The 16,192-nt window shown below is 49.5% G+C and overlaps 1 non-coding gene across 1 annotated transcript; it reads left to right on the top strand.

The window, feature by feature from the left end:
- The first annotated feature begins 14,252 nt into the window (after positions 1–14,252).
- On the top strand, positions 14,253–14,357 carry LOC115524344. The gene has a single exon (XR_003972051.1). It is a non-coding gene; the product is annotated as a U6 spliceosomal RNA (small nuclear RNA).
- Positions 14,358–16,192: the final 1,835 nt, after the last annotated feature.

Below are 16,192 nucleotides of genomic sequence, written 5' to 3'. Positions count from 1 at the left end.
TTTATTTTAGAGGATGATGGATACAACCATTCTTTTTTATTTGATTTGGTTTAAATTCAAGTTCGTTAACACATAGTGTAATGATGGTGTCGGCAGTGGAATTTAGTGATTCCTCGCTTACATGCAACCAGTCTATGTATTTCTTTTTAACTTTTATTTCGAAATCACGATAGACTCAAGAGGAAGTTGCAAAAATGTTGAGTCCCACGTACCCTTCACCCAGCTTCCTCCAGTGGTGACATCGTGCATGACTATAATATATTATCAAAACCAGGAAACCTGGGGCGCCTGGGTGCCTCAGTCGGTTGAGTGTCTGACTTCGGCTCCGGTGACGATCTCACGGTTTGTGAACTGGGGTCCCGCGTTGGTCTCTGTGCTGACAGCCCGGAGCCTGCCTGGGATTCTCTCTCTCCCTCTCTCTCTGCCCCTTCCCTGCCCGCGCGCTCTCTCTCTCTCTCTCAAAAATAAATATTAAAAAAAAACAAAACAAAACAGGAAACTGACACTGATATGGTGCTGTTTTCTAGCCCACAGACTGAATTCAGATTTTCACTGTTTTTACCTGGACTCATCTGTGCGTGTGTATAATTTGATGCAACTTCATCTGACCTATAGATTCATGGAACCGGCACCACAATGAGGGGGAGAACTGCCCCATCACCATCGAGGAACTAACTTTTACATGCCTCTCTTTACGTTCACCCCCCTACACCCCTACTCCTCACCTACCCACACCCCTACTCCTATCCCTATTCCCTGGTTGCCTTCTTTATGAATCTGTCACTTCTAGAATGCTCTACACTGGGACTATACAGTTTATAACCTTTTGAGACTGGCTCTTTGCCCACTCAGCATGATGCCATGAGATCCGTGCATGTGTATGTCAGTGCTAGCGGCTGAATAATACTCCAGTAAACAGATGTTCAGCCACTCATCTTCTGAAGGGTATTTGAGTTGTTTTCAGTTTCTTGCAATTGTGAACAGAGCTGTTATGAACATTGACATACAGATTTGGGTGTGAATGTTACATGTTCATTTCTCTGGGGTAAGCATTGGAGAGTGCACTTGCTGGGTCAGATCACAGATGTGTGTTTAGTTTGATAAGAAACTGCCAAATTAGTTTCCGGGGAGGCTGTGCCGTTTTACGTGCTGACCTGCAACGCGCGGAAATTCTAGTTGCTCCGTCTCCTCGCCAGCCAGCAAACCTCTGTGTTTTGGATTCATGGGTGGGAACCCCTAGGACTCTAGAAGATTCGTGCTATACGAGGCTTTAAAGATGATGCAGTCCAGCCCATTGATTCCACACAGGAAGGAACCAGATGCTGAGGAGGGACCTGACCATCCTTTCCCCCTTAGTCCAATCCTTCCATTATTGTCACTACCTGCCCTGTTTCCCAGTGGCGGGCAGGGCTGTCTCTGCTCTGTGACATCTCTGGAAACTTGTCAAAGGTGGGGCAGGACCTAAGAACCTTATGCAAGCCTCGGGGGCACGTCTTGCCCGGGAAATTTGACCTCGTGCTTTGTTGCCATTGAAGAAACCACGCTCCAGCTGCATTGTCCAATTCTCACACCGCACTTAACGCATTGTCTTCTCTCAGGAAATTGCTAACAGCACCAAAGTTCAAATACAATCTGAAGTCACAGCGCATGGCCAACTTTCCCAGGCTCACCCGGCCTCCTGCCCAGCAATCATGTCGACACCCATTGCTGCTGGCTGAGCTATTCATTTATTGAGAACGTACTGTGTGCCAGGCCGTGTGCGAGGCACTCTGTGTCCCATGCCTCTGGTCTTTACCCCAGTCTGCAAGGCTGGTAACAGTGAGCCCCATCTGACAGATAAGGAACAATGGCTGGGAAAGTCATGATCTCGGACTCAAAGGTTTTAGAATAAAGGTATAGGTCGTCGTTTTACACAGCTGCGCCTGGTACAACATACATACAAGACTGTTTGGGGTGACCACAGTGGCCCTTCCTGTCATTTTCTGAGCATTAAACGAGCAGTGTGCCTCCCCCGGGGTTTTATACCTAAAACTCGCAAAGCGGACACCAGGTGGCGCCAACGCTGAGCTTTTCCCGCGGCGCGGACCAGCCAGACTTTTCACAGAAGCTTTCCGCTGATTCTCAAACCATCCTATCACCGTGCATGCCTCCGGCCCAACTATAGCATTACTGGCACATTAAACTCTTTTTTTCTTTTTAAATAGCAGACATCCCTTGCTTTCTTAGAAATCAAATCATTAAATATTAACATCTGCTCGCGTTTCTAAAAGGGTTGCACTTGACAGCAAAAAGCAAAGAAATGCGACATCTAGGTAGAGTATAGAACCTTTTCACTGAACATCAACTGTTGAAACTTGCCGGGTACTCTAACTTCAACTTCTCCATATATGGATGTTCTTGAGAAGCAGATAACTGTTCCAGACCCTTCCTGCATTTTGAATGATAAGAAGCCATGAATTTGCTTTGCGGTTCTCTGCGGAGATGAAGTTAAAACAGATCCGTGGTTGTGGTTACCACCTAGTTCTCTTTTCTCTGAAGTTACAACCAGCGGCCCAACTTGTACCAAGTTTGTCTGGGAATTCTTTTGCATTCTGCATCCTGGGAATCGTCTCGATCCCAGGCAAGGCGGGACAGTTTGTGACCCTAGCTTTAAGTTTGAGCAAAAGTTACCTTGCGTTGGATTTCAGATGAAGATTTGACTTCAGTCACTGTAGAGGGCTTCCTTCTCCAGCACAGACCTATCATTCATTCATTCACTCATTCATTCATTCAGCAGATGCGTACTAAGTCAACCTCAACTCCCTCTGCCATCCCAGGTCTATCAAAACGAGTCCTGACATTCCACCTTTGCTGGGTTTTGATGCCAAGGGTTTGTGTCGTGTACCTTCTAAGGCTCCCCATGCCGGATGTAGCATCTAATCCAAATAGATGCTTCATCAATAGTGATTAAATGAAAATTGAAAAAAAAAAAAAGAAAAAGGAATGCCCCTCTCCCCCTCGAGGCTACTGCCTCTTTGCGGTTCCAAGAATGTCATTAGTTTGGAACCTCACGAGCCCCTGCTTGGAGCTGAAGAGGGACGTCACGATGTCATACGGGGTCTTGGCTATGACAGGGACAGCAGTTTCCAGTAGGTTTTAGAACCTGCCTCGAATTCAAAATTCCTGGTTACCCTTCTGGGAGTCAACTCTCCCCAAGTTTGTTTTCCGTGGAGTTTAGATTTCTATTTTTGAGAAGCTAGCATTGAGGAGGAACCCAGAACTCAAGAGCAGTCTTAATTTTGCACCAGACCTCAAAATTTCAGAAAAGGAGGTAGTGGTTGAAAGAGTGGGAGAAAGGAATTTGCCGGAGAGATTGTCCTCTATTCCCAAATAAGTTCTGTCTCTCTTTCCCAGCCAGACTCTCTATAAAAGGGAAAACTGGACAACAGGCAGTGGGAAAGAGTGCGTCCTGGCAAGTTGCTTCGAGACGCGTACAGCATGCTGTTTACAAATTCCTGCAGCCAGCCCCGGGATCCAAATGTAGACAACTCTGTTTATGTAACTAAAATAGATGCTTATACCGTGTGATTAAGGTGGCTCGGGGAGCCGGGCCACAGTGAGGCGACATTTGCTGCAGCCAAGGCCAGAGGGGAGCACGGGGCACAGGGGCCCCTTGGACCCCGGCAGGTATAAGGTTTAGTAGATCAGTTTTCTGGTGGAGAAATCTCCCCGGGAGGGCACATCTAAGTTGCATGGGAGAGCCAGAGAAGTCATGACCCAGCATCCTTTGTCGCTGTCCGTCACAGAGGATGGAGGTTTTCATCTGAGAGGGACCAGCCCAACCCTGTCCCCTCCCGGCTACGTCCTTTTCCAGCACAATGTTTGGAATGAAGCCCCCGCTCCTGCACCACCAGGAGAGGTTTCATACCGACATGCGGTTCCTGTGCCCGGGTCACTAAAGAGGCCGGAATGTTGTAGGGTCAGTGGATGTGCAGCTCGGTGAAACATTCCCTCCGCGGACCACGCCCTTCGCCGCTCTGCGCCCCCCCCCCCCCAACTCTTTACGACTGGCAGTCTTGTTCTAGAAGCAATGCAAGTTTCCCCTCCAGACATGCCCCCGGGGCCCCTGCCTAGCTGGAAGAGGTGACGGCTGGACACTGAGGTCACCCACCGCTGGGTCCACCTGCCACTTATCACCATCTTTACACCAGCCTTGGCCCCAGCATAGTGTCCAACGTGGGCCATCAAGTTGGCCAATGACTGGTCTTTCTGAGGAACAGGAAGACAACATCCAGGGCCATGGGACGAGAGCAGGAATGGGGGTGCCACGCCTGCTGCTAATCACCCCCACGGGCTCCCTGAGCCCCAAAGAAGGAGGCTCCCGTCCACGTGGCTTCCGGGCTGCATGTGGTCACCCGAGCCGGGCTCCCCGCGACTCTTCCTGTTCCAGCCTCTCTAGTCTTCTCAGCTTTGGAAGGAGCCCGGCGCCCTTGACACGCTCTTTCTTCTCCTGAGACCTGCGGTCCCGCTTGCCTAGATCCACCCTCTGACTCATCCCACTCGCCCTTCTGGTCTCCCGTCAGATGCCAAGGAAGTTGGGGACCATGTCCTTGATGGCACCTTCCCCCAGTCTAGATTAAGTCCCTTTCTTATATGTTTGCACCACACACCAGGTGCTGCTATATATAATGTCTTACGTGCACTCACCCCCCTCTTGAGGAACAGCGCTGGATTCTATCCCTAGGACTCTGGCCACAGCTCCCTGTGTATCCCCTCCTAGCATTACTATGACAGTACTCAATTACTGTGTAATTATAACTTACCGTCTACTTTCTCGCTCGACCCTGGAGAACAGTAAATCTGGCTTCTTCTCCACGGTCTTCCCAACGCCCAGCCCAGTTACCTGCCTCACTAGAAACCAATGAACCAATGAACGGAGGAATCAGTTGATCATACAAAGGAGGCCTGGGGAAACTTAGGAGAGCCTTGAGCAGTCAGAATCAAGCCCCCGCCCTGAGAAAGGCAAGACCAAGCTAGAACTTGACCGGTGGCCCACCACCCAAGGAGCTTCTAGGGCACAAAGGGTGACTGTTTTCCGGCCAAATCGACAGGATCTTAGGAGGCAACGCGTCAGGGGAGAAAAGGCAACAGAAAAACCCCACGGTTTCAAGCTGAGTGTCTCTTTCTCCTTCTCGTCGGAAAAAAATAAACAGAAGTGTTCTTCCCTGAGTTCTTAAGGGGAAGGTGGGTGGCTGGGGCATACAGCAGGAGGAAGAAAAGTTCTTGACAGTTACCATCTCTGATCGCAGATGCAGAGTCAAGGGGAGGAGGCCCCACTGAAGTCCCACTTGGATGCCAGACTCCCGGTGCGAGGGAGGCCACCGTGGCTGCCAGGACCAGCTTGGGCACACACAGGGGGTATTCACAGCCCATGGCCACGGCCGCTCCCGCCCGCCCTGCGCACCCCCAGCAGCAAACAGAACTCTCTGTCTTGGTTCCTGAGTCAAGCCTGCACGAAATTAACTGTAATAATTGGCAGGTGTGCCTCTGGCTTCTGGGTTTCAATTCACCGGGGGCTCATGAAAAAAACTGGATGTTCTGCCGCAGCCAGTATTTAGCTTGGGCTCTGAGAAGCTTCAGCTTTCCATGACGAGAAACAAACTGTGTGGCTGCAGCTGCCCTGGGCAAATAAGAGTTCCAGAACAGCCTTGGAGAAAGAGGCCCCTCTGGCCAACAATCAGTTCGCTCCTTGGGGGAAGCGGAGGAAATAGCCCTTGACCCGCTGCCCTTCTCGGGAGCGCAAAATAATGGAGAAGAAAGGAGTCTTTCCGGGAGGTTTATTTTCCACCCCCAGGATGGAAGAGAGTGATCATCACCTCCAGAGATTTTCTAGGGCATGAATGCCCTTGGACTTCTTTCCGTGAATACCGATGACAGCGAGGGTGTTCATCCCAGCCCACGGCCGAGCCGTCATCATTCAAGAGCAGCGATGCCCACAGTATAGGAACCAGCCACCTCCACTCCTGTACCTGTTATCTGCCCATTGCAGACATCACTAATCAAGAGTGGTTATCTTTTCTCCTGAGTCTTAGACGTGAGCTCAGAATCCTTCTCCACACTTCACCCCGGGAAGCCATTACAATTAATAGGAGTTGGCATGAGAGATTGAAAGTATTTGCCACTTCTATTTTAGTAACTCAGAAGAAGCCCAAGCGATAATCTCATCAGAAAGTTTTTTTTCGCAAGGACGGGAGTCAAGCGATGTCCTATGACAGACTGTGGCTTTGATGCCAATTACTGCCCAAACAGAGAATCCTTATCACTGCTCTCCAAAGAGCTGGCTCTGCCCAGTGATCCTCGGGGAGGGGAACACTGTATGGCATTTCACTGGGGACCCAGGCACGGCGGCCCAGCAGTGGGGTAGCCAATGCCAAGAGCACACCCTTTCTGCTCGTCACACCCACACTTGAAGCTTGTCCTTCGACTGGACTTTTTGCCACCAGTTTGTAGCAGGGACAGAGCTGGCCGCCATCCTAAAGGCCTTTAGGAGACAGCTGCTCATGCACGGTGCCCCCCCCCTCCCCGCCATGTGTCACCCCACTGCTCTTTTTCAGCAGGCCTTCTTGGGCCCTTTTTTGTAGGAACTGATGTGTAGCACTGGTGAGAGAGGACTCCAGCCTCCAGGGCTGGGGAAACCCTGAAAAAGCGGCATCTCTCGAGTCGGGCCCACATTCTCCATGGAGGAGGCCCCTAAGTCACAATCCAGGGAACACCAGTTCCTCCTTCATGGACGATTGTCCTTGTGACTTTGGGCTTCCTTCCAACAGGCTTTGGGAAGGTGTCTCCTCCTAGATGCCCTTTCCCATCCCTGTTTTGCCATTCGTCAGAGACCAAACCTTTAAGTGATTACAACAGTGCCTCCCGCGCCTCAGCCCGATGATATGGGGAGCATCTTCCTCGACTATGGCAAGTTGGTGTGCGTCCCGAAGTCTTACCCGATGCCCTCGGGAGATCGGAGAACGTCGCAGCCGCTCGCTCTTTCTCACCTCACCGCTGGGATCCTGAGTCACGTTCCTTGGGATCTGGTCAGTCACGTTAGCTCTGTAAGCTTGTGTCCTTCCCCTGCAAATGGGAATAATGACACCAGCTCCTAGGATTGCTATGAGGACCCAACGAGAGGGTCCACACAAAACACTAACATGCAACAAGCATCCAAAGAATACAAGCTTTATTAATATGGGGTAAATATTCCAGCCAAGACATTTCATCTTATGGATTTTATTTTAAGTTTATTTATTTATTTTTGAGAGAGAGAGAGAGAGAGAACAAGTTGGGGAGGGGCGGAGAGAGAGGGAGAGAGAGAGAGAATCCCAGGCAGGCTCCACATTGTCAGCGCAGAGCCCGATGCGGTGCTCAAACGTACAAACCGTGAGATCCTGACTTGAACCAAAGTTGGAGGCTTAACTGACGGAGCCATCCAGATGCCCCTCTCCTAAGGATCTTTAAAAGTTGTGTAAAATACACATGACACAAATTTTACTATTTTGGAGTGTTGTCAATTCAGTGGCATTAAGTATCTTTATAATGTGCAATCGTCACCATGATCCAGTTCCAGAACTTTCCATAACCCCAAATGGAAGCCCTGTACCCACTGCGCAGCCCCTCTGCTTTTCTCCCTCCCTAACAGCCTCTAACAACCACTAATCTGCTTGCTGGGTCTATGGATTTGCCAATTCTGGACACTTCAAATAAACAGAATCATACAATGTGTGGTTGTCTGTCTGGTTTCTTCCATTTAGCATTATGGTTTCTATGTTCATCCATGTTGTAACACATGTCAGTACTTCATTCCTTTTTGTGGCTAAAGAACATTCCATGGTATGGATAGACCATATTTTGTTGACCTAGTCATCTCTTGATGAGCATTTGGGTTCTTTCAAATTTTGGCTATTGTGAAAAATGTGGTGACAAATATTGTGAAAAATGCTATGAGTACTTGTGATCAAGTGTTTGTTTGAAACTCTGTTTGCAGTTTTGGGGGCATACACCCAGAAGCAGAATGGGTTGGGTCAGATGGTAATTCTATGTTTAATGTATTGGGAAATCACACACTGTTTTCCACAGTGGCTCTCCCATCAGCAGTGTATGTGGGTTCTAGTTTGACCATAGTCTCAACAACACTTGCTATTTTCCCTTTCTTAAAGATGTGGCCATCCTAGTGGGTGTGAAATGGTTTCTCAAGAGTGGGTTTGATTTTCATTTATCTGGTAACTAATGATATTGAGCATCTTTTCATGAGCTTTGTGGCCATTTGTAGATCTTCTTTGGAGAAATGTCTATTCAAGTCCTTTACTCATTTTTTTAGTGGGATTGTTTGTCTTTTTGTGGTTTCTCCTACAAATTTTAGGTCATCTTCTAACCAATGGGGTCAGAAAAAAAGAATCACAAGACATGAAAGTGTGTGAGCGTGTGTGTGTGTGTGTGTGTGTGTGTGTGTTTCCAAATTCCCTATATAACCTGGATGTGTGGGGAATAAAACTAGTTCCATTATGTTGTCTAAAACTTATTTGTCTTCCTTTTCATCTTCACTGCCGGTTAAGGGAAAAGCTTAATCTCTAATCTGATCTGCTTTATTATCTAGATCCTAAATCTAAAAAGTCCTCCCACTTATGCTCAGTCTTTTCAGAAAATAAACAAATAAGTAAACCCAAGTTCTAAGTCTCCGTGATTTCTCTTCCCTGACCCCAAGGTGGTCATGGTCTCTGAGAGTATGATGTGGTGGCGGTTTTATAACCTCAAGGCAGAGGGGACATCTCAGCATTCTTGGTGTGGTGACTTCTGCCTCCTCGGGACACCTGGGCCATATCCCTTGTCTGCTGGCTGAGCCTCAGCAGACTGGAAATGGCGGCCAAAGACTGTGGTCATGTGGTCAGTCTTCTTGGCTCCATCAGAGGTACCCGCTCCTGGTGACATGGACTCCCCTTTGAGGTCTGGCTGTGACTTCCCCTGGGCCTTCCTCTCAGGGATCCCACCTTACCCCAACCAGAACTGGGCTCCTCTTGAGTCTTATCTTCACCACAGACAGGAAAACCAAGGACTGCTCAGGAAAGCTATAGCTTCGTGCCTTCCTGCCGAGCCACCCTGCACCACCAAGTTTGTGTAGAAGAGCTGCCCCCTTGGGAATCTCCTCCTGAAGACCCAAAGACCTGGTGGTCCATCAGAACGTGGCAACCAAATAGGTCCTTGAAGGACAGGGAAGCATGTTGGGGTGGGAACTCTACCTTCTGACTCTCTTTCACTCCTCAGAGCACCTAACAGTGTAAGACATGGAAGGGATACTCAAGCCACAAACTGCCTGACTTGACCATGACAAATAGAAGCCTTGGGAGGTTGAAGGCAATAGCTCAGTGGCTATTTCTTTTTGAATTAGAGGAAGCATTCAAATGGCTACCCAAGCCCATCTCCATCATTGACCATGAACTCCCATAACTTAGTGCCCACAAAATGACAAAGGTATAGGGTCTATACTCATATTCTTTCTCTGCCAGTCTTGTAGGTCAGAAGAAGGAATATTTCCCTCCTCTTTGAAGCTAATTCTCCCACCTGTGCTCATAATTCCCAACCCTCCATCTTCTTTAAGATGGGAACTTGAAGGGCGCCTGGGTGGCTCAGTCGGTTGAGCGTCCAATTTCGGCTCAGGTCATGATCTCACGGTCCGTGAGTTCGAGCCCCGCGTCGGGCTCTGTGCTGACAGCTCAGAGCCTGGAGCCCGTTTCGGATTCTGTGTCTCCCTCTCTCTCTGACCCTTCCCTGTTCATGCTCTGTCTCTCCCTGTCTCAAAAATAAATAAACGTTAAAAAAAAAATTAAAAAAAAAAAAAAAAGATGGGAACTTGATCCCAGGAGCTCAAAGAGAGGACACCCTGCTCAGATCTACAGAGAAGTGGTTGACCAGTTGGTTTACTGCTGACTCCTGAGAGCAGAAACTGCTGAACCTTCCATTGCCTGCTGGTTTTGCCACTGCTTGACGAATGTGTTCACCTTGATCTGCCTGCTGGTAGACTACAAAATCAGGAACACTTAAGGATCTGGGATAAGGGGGAGAAAGATGCAGCCTGCAGCCCAAGAGGTCCCTGTTGGAGCAGGACAGACCAAAGGGGTTTGAATGAATAGGTAGTGAGAATTCTCAAGAGGACACAGAGTCTAAGAAAAGGACTTCCTGGAACTAAAAGAAAATTATTTTTATTAAAAAAAAATGTAAGTTTATTTGTTTTTGAGAGAGAGAGAGAGAGAGAAAGCAGAGGAAGGGCAGAGAGAGAGAGGGAGACAGAGAATCTGAAGCAGGCTCCGGGCTCTGAGCTGTCAGCACAGAGCCCAACACGGAGCTCGAACTCACGAACTGCGAGATCATGACCCGAGCCAAAGTCAGACACACAACGGACTGAGCCACCCAGGAGCCCCTATGTTTTATTTTTAAAACGTGGGAAATAACTGAAAGGAGGACAATCACTGCTTATCAGTGAGCTCAAGGTCCACGGGACCGAGTGGAAGAAGGAGCTCATAATATGAAAACACAAAGATTTGGAAAACAGGAGAAAATAGCAAGGGATTTAGAGGGACAAAACAGGAGATAGGACGTTCAGATAATAGGAGTGTCAGAAGGAGAGATGGAGGGGGAAGAGAAGAACAGATGGAGGAGAAGTAATATTTAAGCAAATAACAGAAGAAAATCTCCATGGTCTGATACAAGATTTAAGGCTGTAGATGGAAAGGGCCAAGTCCCAGACAGGGTTATTTTATTTTTTTTTTTTTTGTAAAGACACACACCTAGATGTAACTTGGTGAAATCTTAGAATTCCAAGAGCAAAGAAAACTGCTTACCAAGATGAGAGAGGAGGAAGGGTTACGAAGGGAGGTAGAGCTGTTTCTTTCTACATCTTCACGGTGTTTCACTAGTAAATATGAGTACTCCCTATTTCAAAATTGACAAAGAAAAAATATATGAATGGGATTCTAATGATTCTCATTTTTCAAGGGCCCTCTTGACCCAATGTCTAAAGACAGGCATGACCCTGGACCCAGTGCCTAATTGTCCTGTTTCTCTGGTTCTGCCTCTCACATCTGGGTCCTGGGCAGCTCGAGCTCCTTCAGACCATCAAGCACTTCTTGGGTCTTTATTTTGAGCCTGAAACTGTGCTTGACATTGACATGCAAAGGTGAATGAGCATGGTTCCTATGCTTGGAGCGTAAGGTGAGGCCTCTGGGCCTTTGCTCTTGGCTGATTGTCTGGGTGAATGGTGACATCACAAAACATCATGCACATTTCCCCCATCAGCCTGACTGGGACCGCCACCCCCCCCCCCCGACCTGTCAAAGGAAGGTGGTCTGACTCTATAGCCCTGTGGTTTCCATGACAACCTCAGGATGGCATGGAACCTAGCCGAGGTTCTTCTGAGACAAGATGGGTGACTTGGCCTTCCCCCACCCATCCCAGCTCCTTTCCTTTCTCCTTGCACCTGCCTTCCACATCATCCCAGTCACAATGTGTGTTGGGATCCCCTTATTTCAGGAACACATTCTATATTCGAAAGGCAATGGAAAACAGTCCCCAGAGACAGGCCACCGGGAAGCAGTTGTCACCCAGGAGGGACAAGAGAGGAGATTAAGAACCCAAGAGAGGAGACTCCCTGAAGAGGAAGGTTCTCCCCACGTCTTCTCTGGTCAGGAGAGTGAGATGGGGATATAGGAACTTTAAGGGAAGTCAGCAGGAGGAGCATCAGGGAGGACTAGAGAGGTAGTCTCTATCAGAAGGACCGTGGAGGGCCACCACCCAGGGCACTGACCTGCACCGCCAGGATCTGCCAGGGGCAGCTCAGGAGGGTTGTAAATGATACTCAGTGAGGCAGGAATATCACCATATCGGACACAGTCGGGTTTCCAATCACCAATGTGTCTGCGGAGCTAATGCATTTGCCTATCTGGAGGTACCAGAGGGGTGCAGCTTCCCAGGTGCTCAGTGACTCCAAGTAACCTCAGATGCACCTTTAGCACGAGGCAATAAACTCACACTCCCCGCTTGTTTGCCATCACCCCTCCACAACCTATCTCTCTGATTCCCCTTCCGCCTGTCTGGTCAGGAACTGGGCACGGCCTGGAGCTTGGGACCCTTCCTTACCCCAAAGCTTCTTCTCAATTCCAGAGGCCAAGAAACAAGAGCACGGTCACCCCTCCTTCCCGCCCCCTGAGATACGCATCTTAGTTAGGGCAAAGACCCCAGAGGCCCAAATGAGGAAATGTCAAGGCATCCCAGGGCAGCTTCAAGGCCACGTGGCCAACCCCAGCCAAGGTCCGAGCCAAAGGACATAAAGAAATGAGCTTTCCGTGGAGAGAATCTTCAAGGATTTGCACTCCTGCCCAGTTGACAAAAGCCCCGAAGTGTTGGCCTGGGGAGGGAGCGCCAGCTTTATGTTTAGTCTGGCACTGATCTAACAGGCCTTCAAGGATCAGCACGCTGAGAGTGTGGGTTTCAAGGCCCCTGAGTACCCGTGTTTATCTTCAGGCCCAGATCCAAGAGCTGAGAAATGTGTCCGTTTCAAAATAATAATTACAATAGTCTGTCTTCGGGAGGATGCAGACTTTGGAATCCATGTCAAAGTACAGTGGGACAAAACACCCTAAGAGGAAGAGATTTGTAGGCCCGAAGAATGGAATTTAATATAAGAATTCTCAGAATTCATGTGGGCCTCACACACCTCAATAAGAAAAAGATGTGAAGACGTGATAATTGGAAGAGATAATGAGGGAAAAGACCGGAGCTTAATGCTTTGCAAAATTGGGTGTTTCAGCTGGTTCTGGTCATTCAGCATTTGGATATTCAATTACCTCCTGAAGCTGAGGACTAGTTGAATATATTTGGTTCCGGAAATGTCCCAATGAAGCAAGAGAAAAATGGAACAAAAGGCTTTGGCAGAGGCCAAGCCATTCTCACAGCTGCAGAAATGGAAGACAAATCCAGGGCGCCCTCCACCCCGCCCCAAACCCAGCCCCCTCGTGGCCTTAGGAAAACACACGAAGCAGAGCTCTGCGACAGCTTGGCTCACGACGGCATGAGCCCCCCCCACCCCCAGGAAGACCCCCTCTGCGGGCCCACCGTGTCCCTAGGACACGCCATCTCTGCCCCACTAAGAACGAGAAATACTGAAATAACCTTTCTGACTGTTGGCACGAGGCACCCGGGCACCCGGGCACCCAGGCACTTACCAACTGGCTTCCCTGCCTCCTTATAGAAAAATGCCAACTTCTCAACCACACACTGACATTCCTGGCAGAAAGAGCCTTCTTATTCCAACCTGAACCAACGAGAAACAAAGCCAGTCGAGAAATTTGCCTGTTGGGATTGCAAAGCTTTGAATGCCATCAGTCATGTGGAAAATGTTGAGCCGAGCCTGGCAGAGCTCTCCAAGGCCTCCATGCAAACAACAAAAGGCTGCTGAGAGCTCTCAGGCCCGCGTGGAGGAGGAATCGCTAATCACAAAACCAGTCCCTGGCCTCCTCCGATGGCCCTAATGAGGACCAGGTGACCGCAGATGAATGCGACCACACTGCCTTTGCGTTTGTCAACTCTGAGATTACCGCAAAGCCTGGAATGAATGAGTCTACAAACAAGAAAATCTATCTGTTCGGGAGCTGGAAAGAATAGGATGTGGAAAAGGCGGGGGGTGCCATCAATTACTTGTGGTTCTCGGAGAGCCAAGAATTATGCTTGGAAGTACAACTTCTGAGCATCTGGAGAAGTCTTTGGTCAGCATCCTCAGTCTTCTGGATAATATCAAAATCATTCAGACCATCCAAGCGAGGCCAGATGGAGGCAATATTGTGTAGTGTGCAAACTTGTCTTGGGCCCCTCTCTGCCCTCCCCCTGCTTCTTGCCTGTCTTCCTGGCGGGGGGGAGGGGCACACCACCCAGAACAGCTTAGGGTGTCACCTTCTCACCCGCCAAATCTGCTCCTAAGAATGGGTCTGAAACGGGGTATTAACGTATTTATATTGTAATGGGAGCGAATGCCTTCGGACAGAGGGTCCCTGTTCTCACCGTGGAAACTGAGGAATTAGCTGACAGCAGAGAAGGCAGGGGTCACAGTGAGGAAGATTTGGCGGAGGGAGGAGGGAGGGACACGCACCCAGCTCTTCCCTTCACTTCCTGTGGGGCCTTGGACACTGGCCTCTCTCTCTCTCGGTCTCGGTTCCCTTCTCTCCACAAGGAGGGACACGACTGCTCCCTTTGGCGACACATAAACTGAAATTGGAAAAGCACAGGGAAGATTAGCATGGCCCCTGTGCAAGGAGGGACATGACTTAGGTGACTTGGATCTCCCTTCGATCTGGACCGGCCCACGGGCCGTGGGCCGGCGGAAGCTTCTTGTGAGGTAGTGAGGCCTGTTTATGGAGAGGGGGGGACCCGACAGGAGGTGCTGCAGCGCCCCTGTGCAGCAGCCTGTCGCCGCCTCCGGAAAGGCTGACCACGGGGTCCACCGGGCCCGGGGGACTGGCCGCAAGGGGTCACTCTCACGGTACCCATGGGGGCACTTGGGATCATACTGACGGTGTGACAGTACTCGGGCTGGGCCCCGGTGTACCTCGATTTTACTCCCCTGCAGGGGTTCCAGTCACCCTGCAGCTGAGACAAATGACTCAGCTTTGCCAGGGCGAATGACGCCCCCTGGGTTTGTGCAAAGCCACCACCACCCTGCGTCCTCCTCCAAATCATTCCCAAGCAATATCGGACACGGCAGGACCTCGACTGTTCCCGCGGACGCTGTCCCTGTCATCACGCTTCCTCCTGTCCCTCACAGCCCGCCTGCACCTCAAAGCGCCCCACAAACCCCGTGGACTTGACCGGACTAGAAGTCAGGGCCACAGAGGACCATTCCCTGTTATTCATAAATGTAGGTGGGTTGTTTTTTGTTTTTTGTTTTTTGTTTTTTGATTTTTTTTTTTTTTTAGGAGAGGTATGGGGGTGTCTGGGAAAAGGTTTTTAAAATAACTTTTTACAGCTAATGAAGAATTTTAAAATATCCTTTAAAACAAAAGGCCTCTTTGGAGCTCAGGCCGCAGAACACCAACACAATGAGCACCCTGTTTACTTGCTACAAATTGTTTACTTTGCTACAAATTGAATGCAGAGAGAGGGCTTTTTGTGCCTCGGGTTGCAAAGATGTCAGCCTCGAAAAGAATTCAAGTAACTTTAGCCCCGTTCCACACACCCCACCTCAACTATGTGCTATGGAATGATGTTGTGTTTGGAGCAGCTGTCCAGCGCTCTGATTTGGCCCTGCGGTGGGGTGGGGGTGGCCGGGTCTCTTATTACAACTCTGTCTTTTAGACCCTAGGGTGAAGAAAATGAATACAGCAACGTGGTGTTTTTGACCTGTGGAAGAGACTCCAGGCTCCACGTGAGATGGAAGGGAGGGCGTGTAGGAAGGAGGGGAGGAGAGGTGCTCTCTCTCCTCACAGCTTATTTTGGGGAGCTATCCCTCACCCTCTGACCACCGCCCCCCACCCCGCCCTCCACGGTCTGCCATTAATGAAAATATATCTTCCACTCTCCAATCCCATGGTTCCCCATAGTTCACCCTAGTTGCTGTTTGCTTTGGGCTACATTGCGTCCCTCCCGTATTCGTGTATTAGAACCCCAACCCCCAGTATCTCAGGATGTATTTGGAGATGGGGCCTTTAAAGAGGTGATAAAGCTAAAATGGGGCCTTTCGGGTGGGCCCTGATCCTATCTGACTGGTTTCCTTGTAAGAAGAGGAAATTTGGACACAGCCAAGAGACACCAAGGGTGCACGTGCACCAAGGGAGACCACGTGGGGACACAACGAGAAGATGGCCGTCTGTCTCCAAGCCAAGGAGAGAGGTCTCCGAGGAAACCAGCCCTGCGGGCACCTTGATCTTGGACTTCTAGCCTCCAGAACTGTGTGAAATAAATTTCTGAAGTTTTAAGCCAGCCGGTCTATAGTATTTTGTATGGAGCCCTAGCAATTTAATACCCTGTCAGAATACAAAGACCCTGGAGCTGTCTCCAAGCTTTCCTTTCTCATTCTATAAATAGAAATATCTGTCTTGTAGGACTCTTGCAAGGGTTCAGATTGCAGGTGACCAGGCATGGGGAGCAGGGGTCGGAGACAGGCACTCGCTAAATAATTATGAATGTT

This window comes from Lynx canadensis, chromosome C2 (assembly GCF_007474595.2).
Source record: "Lynx canadensis isolate LIC74 chromosome C2, mLynCan4.pri.v2, whole genome shotgun sequence".
In the NCBI taxonomy this organism is placed as follows: domain Eukaryota; kingdom Metazoa; phylum Chordata; class Mammalia; order Carnivora; family Felidae; genus Lynx; species Lynx canadensis.
The sequence above is the reverse complement of the archived record's forward strand: the minus strand, read 5'-3'. Positions and strand labels throughout refer to the sequence as shown.